General features: G+C 43.1%; 1 protein-coding gene across 1 annotated transcript in view; it reads left to right on the plus strand.

Annotated features, from left to right (window-relative positions):
- The window catches only part of PGR (progesterone receptor), a 62384-nt gene that overhangs the window by 17986 nt on the left and 28996 nt on the right, over window positions 1–15402 (plus strand). The window lies entirely within an intron of this gene.

Here is a 15402-nt window from a genome sequence, read left to right on the forward strand (position 1 = left end):
CAACTATAACAAGACTAATCAATTAAGGTGGGCGATTATCAGCAGGAGAAAAAAAACTTTTGTAGTGATAATCAGGATGGCCCATTTCAAACAGTTGACAAGAAGGTGTGAGTAACCATAGAGGAAAAATTAGCATGGGGAAATAGTTTTTACTTTGTGTAATGACCCATCCACTCCCAGTCTTTCAAGCCTAATTTAATGGTGTCCAGTTTGCAAATTAATTCCAATTCTGCAGGGTCTCGTTGGAGTCTGTTTTTGAAGTTTTTTTGTTGGAGTATTGTGACTTTGAGATCTGTAATTCAGTTACCAGGGAGGTTGAAGTGTTCTCCAACTGATTTTTGAATGTTATAATTCTTGACATCTGATTTGTGTCCATTTATTCTTTTGCATAGAGATTGTCTGGTTTGGCCAATGTACATGGCAGAGGGGCATTGCTGGCACATGATGGCATATATCACATTGGTAGATGTGCAGGTGAACGAGCCTCTCATGGTGTGGCTGATGTAATTAGGTCTATGATGGTGTCACTTGAATAGATATATGGACAGCGTTGGCATCGGGCTTTGTTGCAAGGATAGTTTCTTGGGTTAGTGTTTTTGTTGTGTGGTGTGTGGTTGCTGGTGAGTATTTGCTTCAGGTTGGGGGGTTGTCTGTAAGTGAGAACTGGCCTGTCTCCCAAGATCTGTGAGAGTGAGGGATCGTCCTTCAGGATAGGTTGTAGATCCTTGATGATGCACTTGAGAGGTTTTAGTTGGGGGCTGAAGGTGATGGTTAGTGGCATTCTGTTACTTTCTTTGTTGGGCCTGTCCTGAAGTAGGTGACTTCTGGGTATTCTTCTGGCTCTGTCAATCTGTTTCTTCACTTCAGCAGGTGGGTATTGTAGTTTAAGAACGCTTGTGTATATATATCTTCCTACTGTATTTTCCACTGCATGCATCCAATGAAGTGGGTTTTTGCCCACAAAAGCTTATGCCCAAATACATTTGTTAGTCTCTAAGGTGCCACAAGTACTCCTTGTTCTTTTTGCTATTACAAATGAGACAAACTCTGGAATGCTTAATCATTTAACCCAAAGAACAGCTCCTGTTTAGTGCACTTGGAGACTTAGATATTTAATAGATTGTTGTACATTTAACTCACTTTATTTTGGCTAGTGAAAGTGAAGGCTTTTGCAGCAGCACTGGAAAAGGTGTGTGGAGCAACAGAGGAGATTGTAAAGCTATATGGTTGAAAAGGGAAGTAGAGAGAGACAAAGTCTATGAGACAAACTGAAGCAAGTCCAGGGAGAGTTTAAAAAACAAAGATTGAAATCTTAACTGCAGGGCCGGCTCCAGGCACCAGCAAAACAAGCAGGTGCTTGGGGCGGCATATTTCTAGGGGCGGCATTCTGGCGCCGGCTATCATAGGCGCCGACTCCGGGGCATGGGGAAAAGGTGCCCCCGCCGCCCCAGCTCGCCTCCGCTCCGCCTCCACCTGCTCCCCTGAGTGCACCGCCGCCACTCCGCTTCTCCCCCTCCCTCCCAGGCTTGCTGCGCACGAAACAGCTGCTTCGCGCAGCAAGGCTGGGAGGGAGGAGAAGCGGAGCAGCGGGGCGCTCGGGGGAGGCGGCTGAGGTAAGCTGAAGCGGGGAATGGTTCCTCTACCCCCCTGTTACTTCCTGCACCCCCCCTACCCTAGCTCACCTCCGCCCGCCTGCTCCTCTGAACGCGCTGCTGCTCCGCTTCTCTGCCCTCCCTTGCCTGAGGGGGGGGGGAGAAGCAGAGCAGCGGCATGCCCGGGGGAGCAGGTGGAGCGGAGGTGAGCTAGGGCAGGAGTTCGCGGGGGGCCCGCAGGAAGCAATGGGGGGTGGGAAATGTGGCACGCCTGGGGGAGGAGGCGGGGCAGGGGATTTGGGGAAGGGATTTGGAAGGGGTGGAGTTGGGGCAGGGCCGGGGCAGGGGGGCACCAAAAAAAGGGGGGGGGGCAAAATTTTTTTTGCTTGGGGTGGCAAAAATCCTAGAGCCGGCCCTGCTGAACTGTATCCTGAAATGAATGAAAAGCAATAAAATTGGGTGGTGTGTGTACATGTGATAAAGCAGGCAATAGTATTCTCTTTATGCGGATGTCTTGAGAGCTGGGATTTAGGGAGATTATAGAGAAAGGAGTTGTGATAGTCAAGACAGCAAGTGGAGATGAAAGTGTCAAGACATGGGAGATTTGAGAAGGGAAGGAGAGTGCAGAGTCAAGGATGATGCCAAAGTTGTGGACATTAGAGGCAAACTGGCTGTTGGAGCCAGGGAGGGAAAGAGAGAAGTGATTGCCTGAGAATTTTTCTCTCACTCTGGAGAAGCCATTTTTTTTTTTTTTTTTAGACATTTCAGCTGAAAAGTTGAGACAGAACTGAAAAGTTTACTGTAGAATTAACCCTTGAAGGCTTCACAGGAAGTGGTAGTAGGGAGCAAAGAATACAAAGAATACAGTCTCTTAGTGGCCTCACAGAAAAATTGCAGGATTGTTCCTTACAGTATATTTTCTTCTATTTTATTCAGTCTAGGTTTTGATATTTAAAAATATTGGGCTTCCATCATTTCCCTCAGTAAATGTTTCTACTGCCAAATACATTCCCATGTTGGAATTTCCTGATAGTCAGTCTGCATCTTCCTACTGTAATACAAATAATTAATAATTACAGAGGATGCACACAGTCAAACCAAAAAAATAAAAACATAGGGAAGTCCAACGTTTGAGATGCTGCAAATAATATCTACTCAAGTAAATATTTTAGTATGGTCACTAATAGCCTATACAAGCTTTCCAGCTGGTTTATCCCCTAATTTTGAATTAACCAAATATAGGGTTGCCAGCCCTCCTGGATTGCCCTGGAGTCTCCAGGAATTAAAAATTAATCTTCCATTAAAGATTATGTCATGTGAATAAACCTCCAGAAATACATCCAGCCAAAACTGGCAACGCTAACCAAATATCTTGCATATCTTTCCTTTCCTACTCACACGTTCTGTCCTTCAGTGAGATGCTGGAATTTAAATATAAAGGTCAAACAACTAACAACATTTCCAAGTGTCTAGTTTCAGTTAACTGTAGAAGCACAAATATTAGTGTGAGATGATGATTAGGCATTTATAGCTCAAATTAATCTGTGTGACTGAAATCCGTTTATGTTCTTCAAATAGACATCAAGTAAAACAAAAGAGAACATAACTATATTACTTAACATTTTAAAAGGTAGTATCCAGATGTGCCTGGTTGCAGTTATATGTCCCTTATTTTAGACCCAATTATATCAAATGCTGAGTGATTTTTTGGGTACATTGATTATAGAAATTTATTGAAATTACCTGTAAAAATCCAGACTCAGGAGATTATAGAAGATATTAAACATGTTAAATCAGCGTCTGAAATGTTTTCCAGAGTGGATGCAATAGAAAGGGGAGAGATAGCTCAGTGGTTTGAGCACTGGCCTGCTAAATGTAGGGTTGTGAGTTCAGTCCTTGAAGGGGCTACTTAGGGATCTGGGGTAAAATCAGTAGTTGGTCCTGCTAGTGAAGGCAGGGGGCTGGACACAATGACCTTTTGGGGTCCTTCCAGTTCTATGAGATAGGTATATATCTATTTATTATAATCTGAAATTAATGGTTCAGACTTAAGGGAACTGGATGTTATGGAGTGGAAAAATCACATGGTGGGTTGTAGAAGGCTTCTCTGAAGTTCCTTGTGTAGATGCATCCATATAGAGTTGATATTAAGTTATGAAGGACGAGTGCTATTTCAGTCTCAGAAGGTGACTGCTGCTTGTTCTACAGTCTTGAAGATTAGGAAAGAAAAGTTTTAAGTCTGATATTAGGAAAATGTTATGAATAGTAAGAACCAAATGGGTGGGCAGCTCTAAATGATATGATAAAAATAACAGTCAGTCTACATTAGCACTAGAACCAAAGGAAATTTCCCTAAAATAATCAGTTGTAGACAAGACCAATGAGTAAAATAGTACTATGTGTAATTTGAATACTCTTAGTCCAGCACCTTGCTTTTGCTCAGTTAATCCTTATTCAGTTATTCCTTGTCTTCTAACTGTCAACAGTAGGTCATTTATTTATTTTATTTATTTTCATTTATAATAAAATAAAGAAATGCCTATCCTGTGGTCTGGATACTTTTACCATACATGAATACAAGATTTTCTCAAATCAGAAACCTAACCGCATTATCCTCTTATAAGTGAAGCATAGTCCAAAGCCCATTGATATTAACACTGAAATCCCAGTGGATCTTTTTTGCCATAGGTATGTCTTTGTTTCTCTATTTTACTATTGAAATTTTGGAGGCAAAAGGGAAATATCTAGTCAATTATATTGCTAAAGCTGATAATAAAGGATTTACTGTTCACAACTAACACCCAATGGTAGTTAATGGATTTTAAATTCTAAATCTACTTAAGCTTGTGAAAATGAAAGACATTCCATAACATAGCTCAGTCAAATGGTTAACCCTTATTGATGGCATTGCAGTGCAAACCCAACCTCAGTGTCTCCTAGTGACCTCACATACAGATGGAATAGGAAGGATGGCCAAATAGAACCCTGTGTAAGTAACTTCAAGTGAGAAATCTCGGGGCAGATAAGCAGTCTTCAATAAAATATGTGAAAGTATGTGTTTCTGTAGCAGTTTTCTTGGTACATTTCCATTTTAAAAATTAGTTCAACATTACCATCTTGAGTTTTAGCATGATACATACAGTAGACCTGCTTCTCCACTCTGTTATACCAGTTTTATGCCTGTGCAACTTGGATTTACACTGTCATACAATAGCATTGGAACCATTTTTACATTGAGGGTGCTGAAAGCCATTGAACAAAACTGTAAACGCTGTATATGATGGAAACCACTTGAAGCCAGGGGGTGCTGCCATATGCCACCCAGTACCGCTAGTTCCAGCATCCCTGATGTCATAAAATTTGGGTAAAATGAGAAGAGAATCAGGTCTATTGTATGAACAATGGAGGAGGATTAAGTTACAGTGAACTAAAGCCACTTTACTCCTGAATGAAATCATCCACGCAGGGGTGTGGGTGGAGGTTAATGCACTTTCATTTATGTGCATTGACTTCACATCTTTAGTTGATTTGCCTTCACTTTCTTGAGTGTCACCTAAATCTGAGGCTTCAACCTTTTGAATACATAGTTTCTAATTGGAAATTTGGGGGTTAACTATAAGAGATTTTTCCCTATGCTTTTAATAACTAAAAACTGCAGAACTGATATGGTTCAAATGTCCAAAAATAATTACTTTTGGCTTGAGACTAAGCATGGACAATTAGACTGGAAGAGTAATTTAAGAAAGTATAGGCCTGTGATATTACCGTCTTCTACTGGCTTTGGTCAGATTACACAGGGTAAACTGGGTTGGTAATTTGGTAGGTTGAACTCTTCTCTTTTGGTAACAACTGTGTCAGTGCTCCAGCTGGCACTACAATCTTATATCTGAGACATGAAAGTGAGGTTTTACTATATATGTATATAACTTTTTTTTAAGTTGTATATGCTGGTATCATGGGTACATTTTAAACTTTATTCTGAGTATGTGTACCGAAACATCTACTTACAGCACTCTTGAACATATAATAAGATAATCTTACAATTATTTAGAATTCTTCTCCTTGAAGTTTAACTTTCTGCTCCATAAAGTTTCACAATATAGCATCAGCTTCAGCATTTTCTTGTTTATCTAAAAGATACAATTTGATGGCTTAAGGAATGTCCTTACTTCCATGTTGGAGATTTATCGTTGATTTTCTTGGGTATGTCTACACTACGAAATTAGGTCGAATTTATAGAAGCCGGTTTTATAGAAATCGGTTTTATTCAGTCGATTGTGTGTCCCCCCACATAAAATGCTCTAAGTGCATTAAGTCGGCGGACCGCGTCCACAGTACCGAGGCTAGCATCGACTTCCGGAGCGTTGCACTGTGGGTAGCTATCCCACAGTTCCCGCAGTCTCCGCTGCCCATTGGAATTTTGGGTTGAGATCCCAATGCCTGATGATGCAAAAAAAGTGTCGCGGGGGGGTTCTGGGTACATGTCATCAGGCCCCTCCCCCTCCATCAGAGCAACGGCAGACAATCGATCCGCGCCTTTTTACCTGGGTTACCTGTGCAGACAACATACCACTGCAAGCATGGAGCCCGCTCAGCTCAGCTCACCATCACCATATGTCATCTGGGTGCCAGCAGACGTGGTACTGGATTGCTACACAGCAGCAGCTAATTGCCTTTTGGCAGTAAACGATGCAGTATGACTGGTAGCCGTCATCGGCTATCTGGGTGCTGGCAAACGTGGGGCTGCATTGCTATACAGCAACAGCTCCTTGCCTTTTGGCAGTACATGGTGTATTACGACTGGTATCCATCGTCATCGTATTCCTCAGTGAGTTCGGTCAGAGGCACCTGGGCAGACATGTTTTGTCTCCTGGAGATTCAGTCCTGCCGGCTGTCCTATTGAACCGTCTTGACGATGATGGCTAGCAGTCGTAATACAGCATCTTCTGCCAAGCACCCAGAAGATGCCGATGGCTATCAGTCATGCTGCACTGTCTGCTGCCAGCCTAAGATGTAAAAGATAGATGGACCAGATTTGTTCTGTATTCATTTGCTTCCCCCTCCCTCCGTGAAATCAACGGCCTGCTAAACCCAGGATTTTGAGTTCAATCTTTGGGGGGGCCATTCTGTGTGACAGTTGTTTGTGTTTCTCCCTGATGCACAGCCACCTTTGTTGATTTTAATTCCCTGTAAGCCATGTCGTCACTCACCCCTCCCTCCCTCCATCAGACAATAGTTTCGTGCCTTTTTTCAGCCCAGACGCCATAGCATTGGGATCATGGAGCCCGCTCAGATCACTGCGGCAATTATGAGCACTATGAACACCACGCACATTGTCCTGGAGTATATGCAGAGCCAGAACATGCCAAACCAAAACCAGGCGAGGAGGCGATTGCAGCGCGGCGACGAGAGTGATGAGGAAATTGATATGGGCATAGACCTCTCACAAAATACAGGCCCCAGCTATGTGCAAATCATGGTGTTACTGGGGGAGGTTCATGGCGTGGAACGCTGATTCTGGGCCCGGGAAACAAGCACAGGCTGGTGGGACCACATCATGTTGCAGGTGTGGGACGATTCCCAGTGGCTGCAAAACTTTCGCATGCGTAAGGGCACTTTCATGGAACTTTGTGACTTACTTTCCCCTGCCCTGAAGCGCCAGAATACCAGGATGAGAGCAGCCGTCACACTTGAGAAGTGAGTGGCAATAGCCCTGTGGAAGCTTGCAATGCCAGACAGCTACCGGTCAGTCGGGAATCAATTTGGAGTGGGCAGATCTACTGTGGGGGCTGCTGTGATCCAAGTAGCCAACGCAATCAAAGACCTGCTGATATCAAGCGTAGTGACTCCAGGAAACATGCAGGTCATAGTGGATGGCTTTGCTGCAATGGGATTCCCAAACTGTGGTGGGGCGATAGACGGAACCCATATCCCTATCTTGTCACCGGAGCACCACGCCACCGAGTACATAAACCGCAAGGGGTACTTTTCAATGCTGCTGCAAGCCCTGGTGGATCACAAGGGACATTTCACTAACATCAACGTGGGATGGCCGGGAAAGGTACATGATGCTCGTGTCTTCAGGAACTCTGGTCTGTTTCAAAAGCTGGAGAAAGGGACTTTCTTCCCGGACCAGAAAATAACCATTGGGGATGTTGAAATGCCTATCGTTATTCTTGGGGACCCAGCCTACTCCTTAATGCCATGGCTCATGAAGCCGTACACAGGCAGCCTGGACAGTAGTCAGGACCTGTTCAACTATAGGCTAAGCAAGTGCCGAATGGTGGTAGTATGTGCATTTGGACGTTTAAAAGTGCGCTGGTGCAGTTTACTGACTTGGATAGACCTCAGCGAAGCCAATATTCCAATTCTTATTGTTGCTTGCTGTGCGCTCCACAATATCTGTGAGAGTAAGGGGGAGACATTTATGGCGGGGTGGGAGGTTGAGGCAAATCGCCTGGCCGCTGATTACATGCAGCCGGACACCAGGGCGGTTAGAAGAGTACAGCAGGGTGCGGTGCACCTCAGAGAAGCTTTGAAAACCAGTTTTGTGACTGGCCAGGCTACGGTGTGAAACTTCTGTTTGTTTCTCCTTGATGAACCCTCCCCCCAGCCCCGGTTCACTCTACTTCCCTGTAAACTAACCACCCTCCCCTCCCCCCTTCGAGCACCGCTTTCAGAGGCAATAAAGTGATTGTTACTTCACATTCATGCATTCTTTATTAATTCATCACACAACTAGGGGGATAACTGCCAAGGTAGCCCGGGAGGGGTGGAGGAGGAGGGAAGGGAAAGGACACACTGCAGTTTAAAACTTTAAAACTTTAACACTTATTGAAGGCCAGCCTTCTGATGCTTGGCAATCATCTGGGGTGGAGTGGCTGGGTGGCCGGAGGCCCCCCTACTGCGTTCTTGGGCATCTGGGTGAGGAGGCTATGGAATTTGGGGAGGAGGGCTGTTGGTTACACAGGGGCTGTAGCGGCGGTCTCTGCTCCTGCTGCCTTTCCTGCAGCTCAACCATATACTGGAGCATATCAGTTTGATGCTCCAGCAGCTGGAGCATCGACTCTTGCCTTCTGTCGACGCCACCTATCCTCTTCAGCCCGCCATTTGCTCTCTTCAGCCCGCGATTCAGCACGCCACCTCTCCTCTCGTTCATATTGTGCTTTTTTGCACTCTGATATTGACTGCCTCCACTCATTCTGCTGTGCTCTGTCAGCGTGGGAGGACATCTGAAGCTCCGAGAACATATCATCCCGAGTCCGCCGTTTTCTCCTTCTAATCTTCACTAGCCTCTGTGAAGGAGAAACATTTGCAGCTGGTGGAGGAGAAGGGAGAGGTGGTTAAAAAATACACATTTTAGAGAACAATGGGTACACTCTTTCATGTTAAATTTTGCTGTTCACATTACACAGCACATGTGCTTTCGTTACAAGGTTGCATTTTCCTCTTATATTGAGGGCCTGCCGGTTTGGTGTGAGAGATCACTCATGCAGTGCCAGGCAACAGAATTCGGCTTGCAGGCAGCCATGGTAAGCCACAGTCTTTTCGCTTTTTTAACCTTCATAACATGTGGGAATGGTTTCAAACAGCAGCGCCCTCATTTCCCATACCAAGCACCCGTTGGGTTGGCCATTTAAAATGGGTTTGCAATGTAAAAGGAGGGGCTGCGGTTTCTGGGTTAACATGCAGCACAAACCCAACTACCGCCCCCCCCCTCCCCCCCCCCCCACACACAATTCTCTGGGATGATCACTTCACCCCTCCCCCGCACCGCGTGGCTAACAGCAGGGAACATTTCTGTTCAGCCGAGCAGGAACAGGCACCTCTGAATGTCCCCTTAATAAAATCACCCCATTTCAACCAAGTGACCGTGAATGATATCACTCTCCTGAGGATAACAAAGGGAGATAAGGAATGGATGTTGTCTGCATGCCAGCAAACACCGGGACCATACGCTGCCATGCTTTGTTATGCAATGATTCCAGACTACGTGCTACTGGCCTGGCATGGTAAAGTGTCCTACCATGGTGGACGGGATAAGGCAGCCCTCCCCAGAAACCTTTTGCAAAGGCTTTGGGAGTACATGAAGTAGAGCTTTCTGGAGATGTCCCTGGAGGATTTCCGCTCCATCCCCATACACATTAACAGACTTTTCCAGTAGCTATACTGGCCGCGATTGACAGGGCAAATTAATCATTAAACACGCTTGCTTTTAAACCATGTCTAATATTTACAAAGGTACACTCACCTGAGGTCCCTTGTGTGCCCTCAGGGTCTGGGAGCATGCCTTGGGTGAGTTCGGGGGTTACTGTTTCCAGGTCCAGGGTGATAAACATATCCTGGCTGTTGGGGAAACTGGTTTCTCCGCTTCCTTGCTGTGAGCTATCTTAATTGTCTTCATCATCATCTTCCTCGTACCCCGAACCCAGTTCCCTGTTGTGTGATTCTCCATTGATGGAGTCAAAGCACATGGTTGGGATAGTGGTGGCTGCACCTCCTAGCATGGCATGCAGCTCCGCGTAGAAGCGGCATGTTTGCGGCTCTGCCCTGGACCTTCCATTTGCTTCTCTGGCTTTGTGGTAGGCTTGCCTTAGCTCCTTAATTTTCACGCGGCACTGCTGTGCGTCCCTGTTATGGCCTCTGTCCTTCATGGCCTTTGAGACTTTTTCTAATATTTTGCCATTTCGTTTACTGCTACGGAGTTCAGCTAGCACTGATTCGTCTCCCCATGTGGCGAGCAGATCCCATACCTCCCGTTCAGTCCATGCTGGAGCTCTTTTGCGATCCTGGGACTCCATCATGGTTAACTGTGCTGATGAGCTCTGCGTGGTCACCTGTGCTCTCCACGCTGGGCAAACAGGAAATGAAATTCAAAAGTTCGCGGTGCTTTTCCTGTCTACCTGGTCAGTACATCTGAGTTGAGAGTGCTGTCCAGAGCGGTCACAATGAAGCACTGTGGGATAGCTCCCGGAGACCAATAACGTCGAATTCCATCCACACTACCCCAAATCCAACCCGCAAAGGCCGATTTCAGCGCTAATCCCCTCGTCGGAGGTGGAGTAAAGAAACCGGTTTAAAGGGCCCTTTAAGTCGAAAAAAAGGGCTTTGTCGTGTGGACGTGTCCAGGCTTAATTTGATTTAATGCTGCTAAATTCGACCTAAACTCGTAGTGTAGACCAGGCCCTTGTCTTGGTTTGTTCATATTCAGAAGTAGTTGTTTGTGGTGTTCAAAGGACAGAGGAGCAATTGTTATTGGTAAATATCAAAGCATTTGAATAACTAAGGAGCAACATGGCCACAGTCAAAAATGAGTCTGGAACTATTTCCTTGGTTGAAAGGACAGTGGATGTTTATGTAAGTCTTGGTAGGGACATAAAAAAATAAAAGGATCCATAAGTGATACTTCCAGAGGGAAAACATCACCCACTTTTATCTCTGTTCCTCCACATGGCTTACTTATATTTGAGTTTCCTGAAAGTATCAATATTTGAGACAGCAGGCGGACTCTGACATATTGCTGCATATAGAATAGTCCAATAAAATGATTCCAACCAATAAAATCATTTCAAAACTAGATACATACTGAGTATGCCCTATTTCTTCTCTTAAAGCCTCTGTAGTGTAACAGTAGCATAGAGAAATACTGCGAGGGCTTTCAAAGCTAACTAAGGCAAAGTAGGGGAGAGATCAACTAAATATTGCACAGACTATGAAGGCGAGGGATATGGTTAAAAATAAGCATTCTGCTTCTTGGTCTGTGGCCAGAAATACGAAGGGTTGTTTTGTTGCTTTTTAATGTTTCGCTCGGCGGGGCTGGGAGGGGGGCAAGAGGAATCATGGTGCGGATGTTATGGAAGAAGGCAACAGTAACAACTGAGGAAAAGCCCTGTTTAAGCTTGTGTCTCTCACCAACAGAAGTTGGTCCAATAAAAGATATTACCTCACTGACCTTGTCTCTCTAATATCCTGAGACCAACATGGCTACAACAATGCTAAAAAATGAATGTGAACATTTAAAACAAAAACTAAAAACATGCTATTTTGGATGGTTTGGCAGTAATTCTTAGCATCTTGCCAGAAGACAATGCCATTTTTCTCATGAAATAAGTACTCATAGCTGTACCTATTACCCGTTACTGAGAGGACATTTTCAGATTGTCCTTACTGTATATCTGTAGAACAACTCTTGCTGAACAGAAGTGGGCAAAGAAAGGGGATACAAAAAACAGCAGCTGAGTTACATAGCCACCATTTCAGACGTGTTTATTACCATTGGCATTAAATAACTAAATCAAACAACAACTGCTCTGAAAATAAATACACACATAAAAAGAAGCAATGATTGAAACAACATTCGCATGTCCATACCAGAAAGGAGGAACACAAATTTCACAAGTTTGGATGCTTTCCTGTACTTGAGCCATACCTTTTTTGCTCTGCATAATTGAGCTAACATGTTTTTCTATTGATATTTTGATACGTCCACTCACTTGAAGTCCTGGTTAGAATTAGGAGGTACCGAAACATGGAGGTGGGGAAAATTTAAAAAGTTTTAAACACCAAAAAATAAATTTGAGGTTAATTTGGACAGATGAGTGAAGATTGGAATTGATTGTTTTATCCAATCAGGTTGTCCCATCCATAATTAAAATGATTGGCAATACAGTTGCAATCAAATAATCACAGGATAGAATAATAATGTTTTAGAGCATAATTTTGACTTTGACTTGAATGAGAGAAGAACTGGGCCATCATTATTATTTGTTGTATTTGACTACAACATTATATCTTGGCAATAGAATGCTAATAAGATGACAGCATTGCTGGAATGTAATTCACATTAAAATAACATCAAGACAATAAGATTCAATTTTAGCACACACAAAATAAAGCCTGACATTCAAGTAATTACATAATTCTTTCAATTTGACTAAAATTCTTTACAGTCAAATTTTAAAATTTTGTTTTTGCTAAGGAAAATCTACTGAAGTAAGAAAGTATCCATAACATCAGGAAGAATACACAAATCCTAAAACTGCAAGACCAGAAAAAACTACTTCATACATCATTCAGTCTGATCCACCTGCTTCTGCCTTGCTTGCAGTAGTTAGTGGTTCTTGAATCTTTTCGGTGCCCAAAGAATTTCCCTTTAGAGACTGTTCCACTGTCCAAATGTATTTACTGTTAAGAACTGTTTCATCAGACCTTGTGACGGGTTGGATCACAGAAACCCCCTTGGGAGCTGCCACCAGATGTGCAAAAGACTACCCCTGCTTCTGTTTTCCCTGCCAGCTCAGGACTACAGCACCCTGTCTTGCTGAGCCAGCCACTCCCGTCTGGCTCCAACACAGACCCAGGGTCTGAATCACTTGTCCCAAAGCTGCAGGTTTACCTGAAAACAGCTCACAGTAGTGTGCTTGTCTTTAGCACTCAGATGCCCAACTCCCAATGGGGTCTAAACCCAGATAAATCCGTTTTACCCTGCATAAAGGTTATGCAGGGCAAACTCATAAATTGTTCGCCCTCTATAACACTGATAGAGAGATATGCACAGTTGTTTGCTCCCCCAGGTATTAATACGTACTCTGAGTAAATTACTAAATAAAAAGTGATTTTATTAAATACAGACAGTAGGATTTAAGTGGTTCAAAGTAGTAACAGACAGAACAAAGTAAGTCACCAAGCAAAATAAAATAAAATGCGCAAATCTATGCCTAATCAAACTGAATACAGATAATCTCACCCTCAGAGATGCTTCAGTAAGTTTTTCTCAGACTGGACATCTTCCAGGCCTGGGCACAATTCTTTCCCCTGGTACAGCTCTTGTTGCAGCTCAGGTGGTAGCTAGGGGATTCTTCATGATGGCTCCTCTCTGTTCTCTTCCCCCCTTTATATATCTTTTGCATAAGGCGGGAACTCTTTGTCTCTCTGGTTTTCCACCCCCCCCCCACTGGAAAAGCACCAGGTTAAAGATGGATTCCAGTTCAGGTGACATGATCACATGTCACTGCAAGACTTCATTACTCACTTGCCAGCACACACATATACAGGAAGACTCACAGGTAAATACAGTCATCTGCAGACAATGGGAGTCATCAAGATTCCAAACCATCATTAATGGTCCACACTTTACACAATTACAATAGGCCCTCAGAGTTACATTTTATATTTCTAGTTTTAGATACAAGAGTGGTACATTTATACAAATCAGATGATCATACTCAGTAGATTATAAGCTTTGTAATGATACCTTACAAGAGACCTTTTGCATGAGGCATATCCCAGTTACGTTACATTCACTTATTACCGTATTTTCTCTAAAACTATCTGTTACATTATATTGACTTATTATCAAGTTTTTATAAAACCATATAGACTGCACAACGTCACACGAATTTCCCTTTAGAGACTGTTCCACTGTCCAAATGTATTTACTGTTAAGAACTGTTTCATCAGACCTAACTAAACTTTTTCTTCCTTAGTGTCCAGCTGTTGCTGTTTGTTCTACCATCTTCAAGGCTTTGAATGGTTCCTGTCCTTCATTGATTTGTTTCCATTTAAGGAACACCATCATGTGAATAGATACTGTTTAAAAATGTACTTGTCACTTCTTACTCTTCATGCTTCTGTGATGCTGCTGCAATCTCCTAGCCTCTTCCTGGTGATGCAACAAGTTTGTGCGTTGTATAATCAACTTCTGTCAGTTTCTTAAAATGATGTAGCACCCTGTATCACTAAAATGGGTTAATTAAGAAGTTTTCTATTATGAATTTTATGCTCTCACCATTAAAAATGTACACCTTATTTCTAGTCTGAATTTGTCTAGCTTCAACTTCCAGCCGTTGAATTGTGTTATATCTTTCTCTGCTAGATTTGAAGAGACCAATATTAAATATTTGTTCCCCATGTAGGTATTTATAGACTGTAATCAAGTCACCCAATAATCATTGCTTAGTTGAGCTAAATAGATTGAGCTTATTGAGTCTATCACTATAAGGCACGTTTTCTAATCCTTTAATCATTCTTGAGATTCTTCTATGAACCCTCTCCAATTTATCAACATCCTTCTTAAACTTGGGGACCAGAACTGCATACAGTATCCCAGCAATGGTTGATCCCATTTTGGACCGTACCACTGCTTTTCCTGATTAAAAAAAAGTTTAATAAACTTGTTTATATGGCAAAAGCTGTATTTTCTTGGCATGACTAACAGACAAAGGTAGAAGAGTGAAGATTGTACAGTGGTTCAGGTACCAGCCTGGGACTCGTGAGACCTGGGTTCAATTGCTCCTGTGCTAGATACTTCTGATATGAATTCGTCCGTCATTTAGTCTCTCCGGACCAGATTTCTAACAGTATTTAGGAGTTGCAGTACTCAACATTGCAATGTCTAGCTGATTTATGAATCCGAATCTAATTTTCAAAAGGTGTTTAGGCACTTAGGAGCCAAAAGCTCATTGGCAGTTGAAGGGATTTAAGCTTCTAAGTGTCCAAATCCTTTTTGAAAATGAGATTTAGACACCTAAATTAGTTAAGCATTGCAACAATGAGCAGAGCAATGCCTAAATACCTTTTAAAATCTGGGCATCTGGGCCTTAGTTTGCCATCTGTAAAACTGAGGTAATAGTACTTTCCTACCTTACAGTGGTGTTGTTAGCATAAAAATAAATTAAAGATTGTGAGTTGCTCAGATACTATGGCAATGGTGGCCATACAAGTATGTTAGGTAGATAAATAAAAGTACATATACATTTCTTTTGTGTGTATTCCCTGTTATATGTTTTTCTCAAAAAAAAAAATTCGACTA

This window comes from Malaclemys terrapin, chromosome 1, assembly GCF_027887155.1.
Source record: "Malaclemys terrapin pileata isolate rMalTer1 chromosome 1, rMalTer1.hap1, whole genome shotgun sequence".
Taxonomy (NCBI): domain Eukaryota; kingdom Metazoa; phylum Chordata; order Testudines; family Emydidae; genus Malaclemys; species Malaclemys terrapin.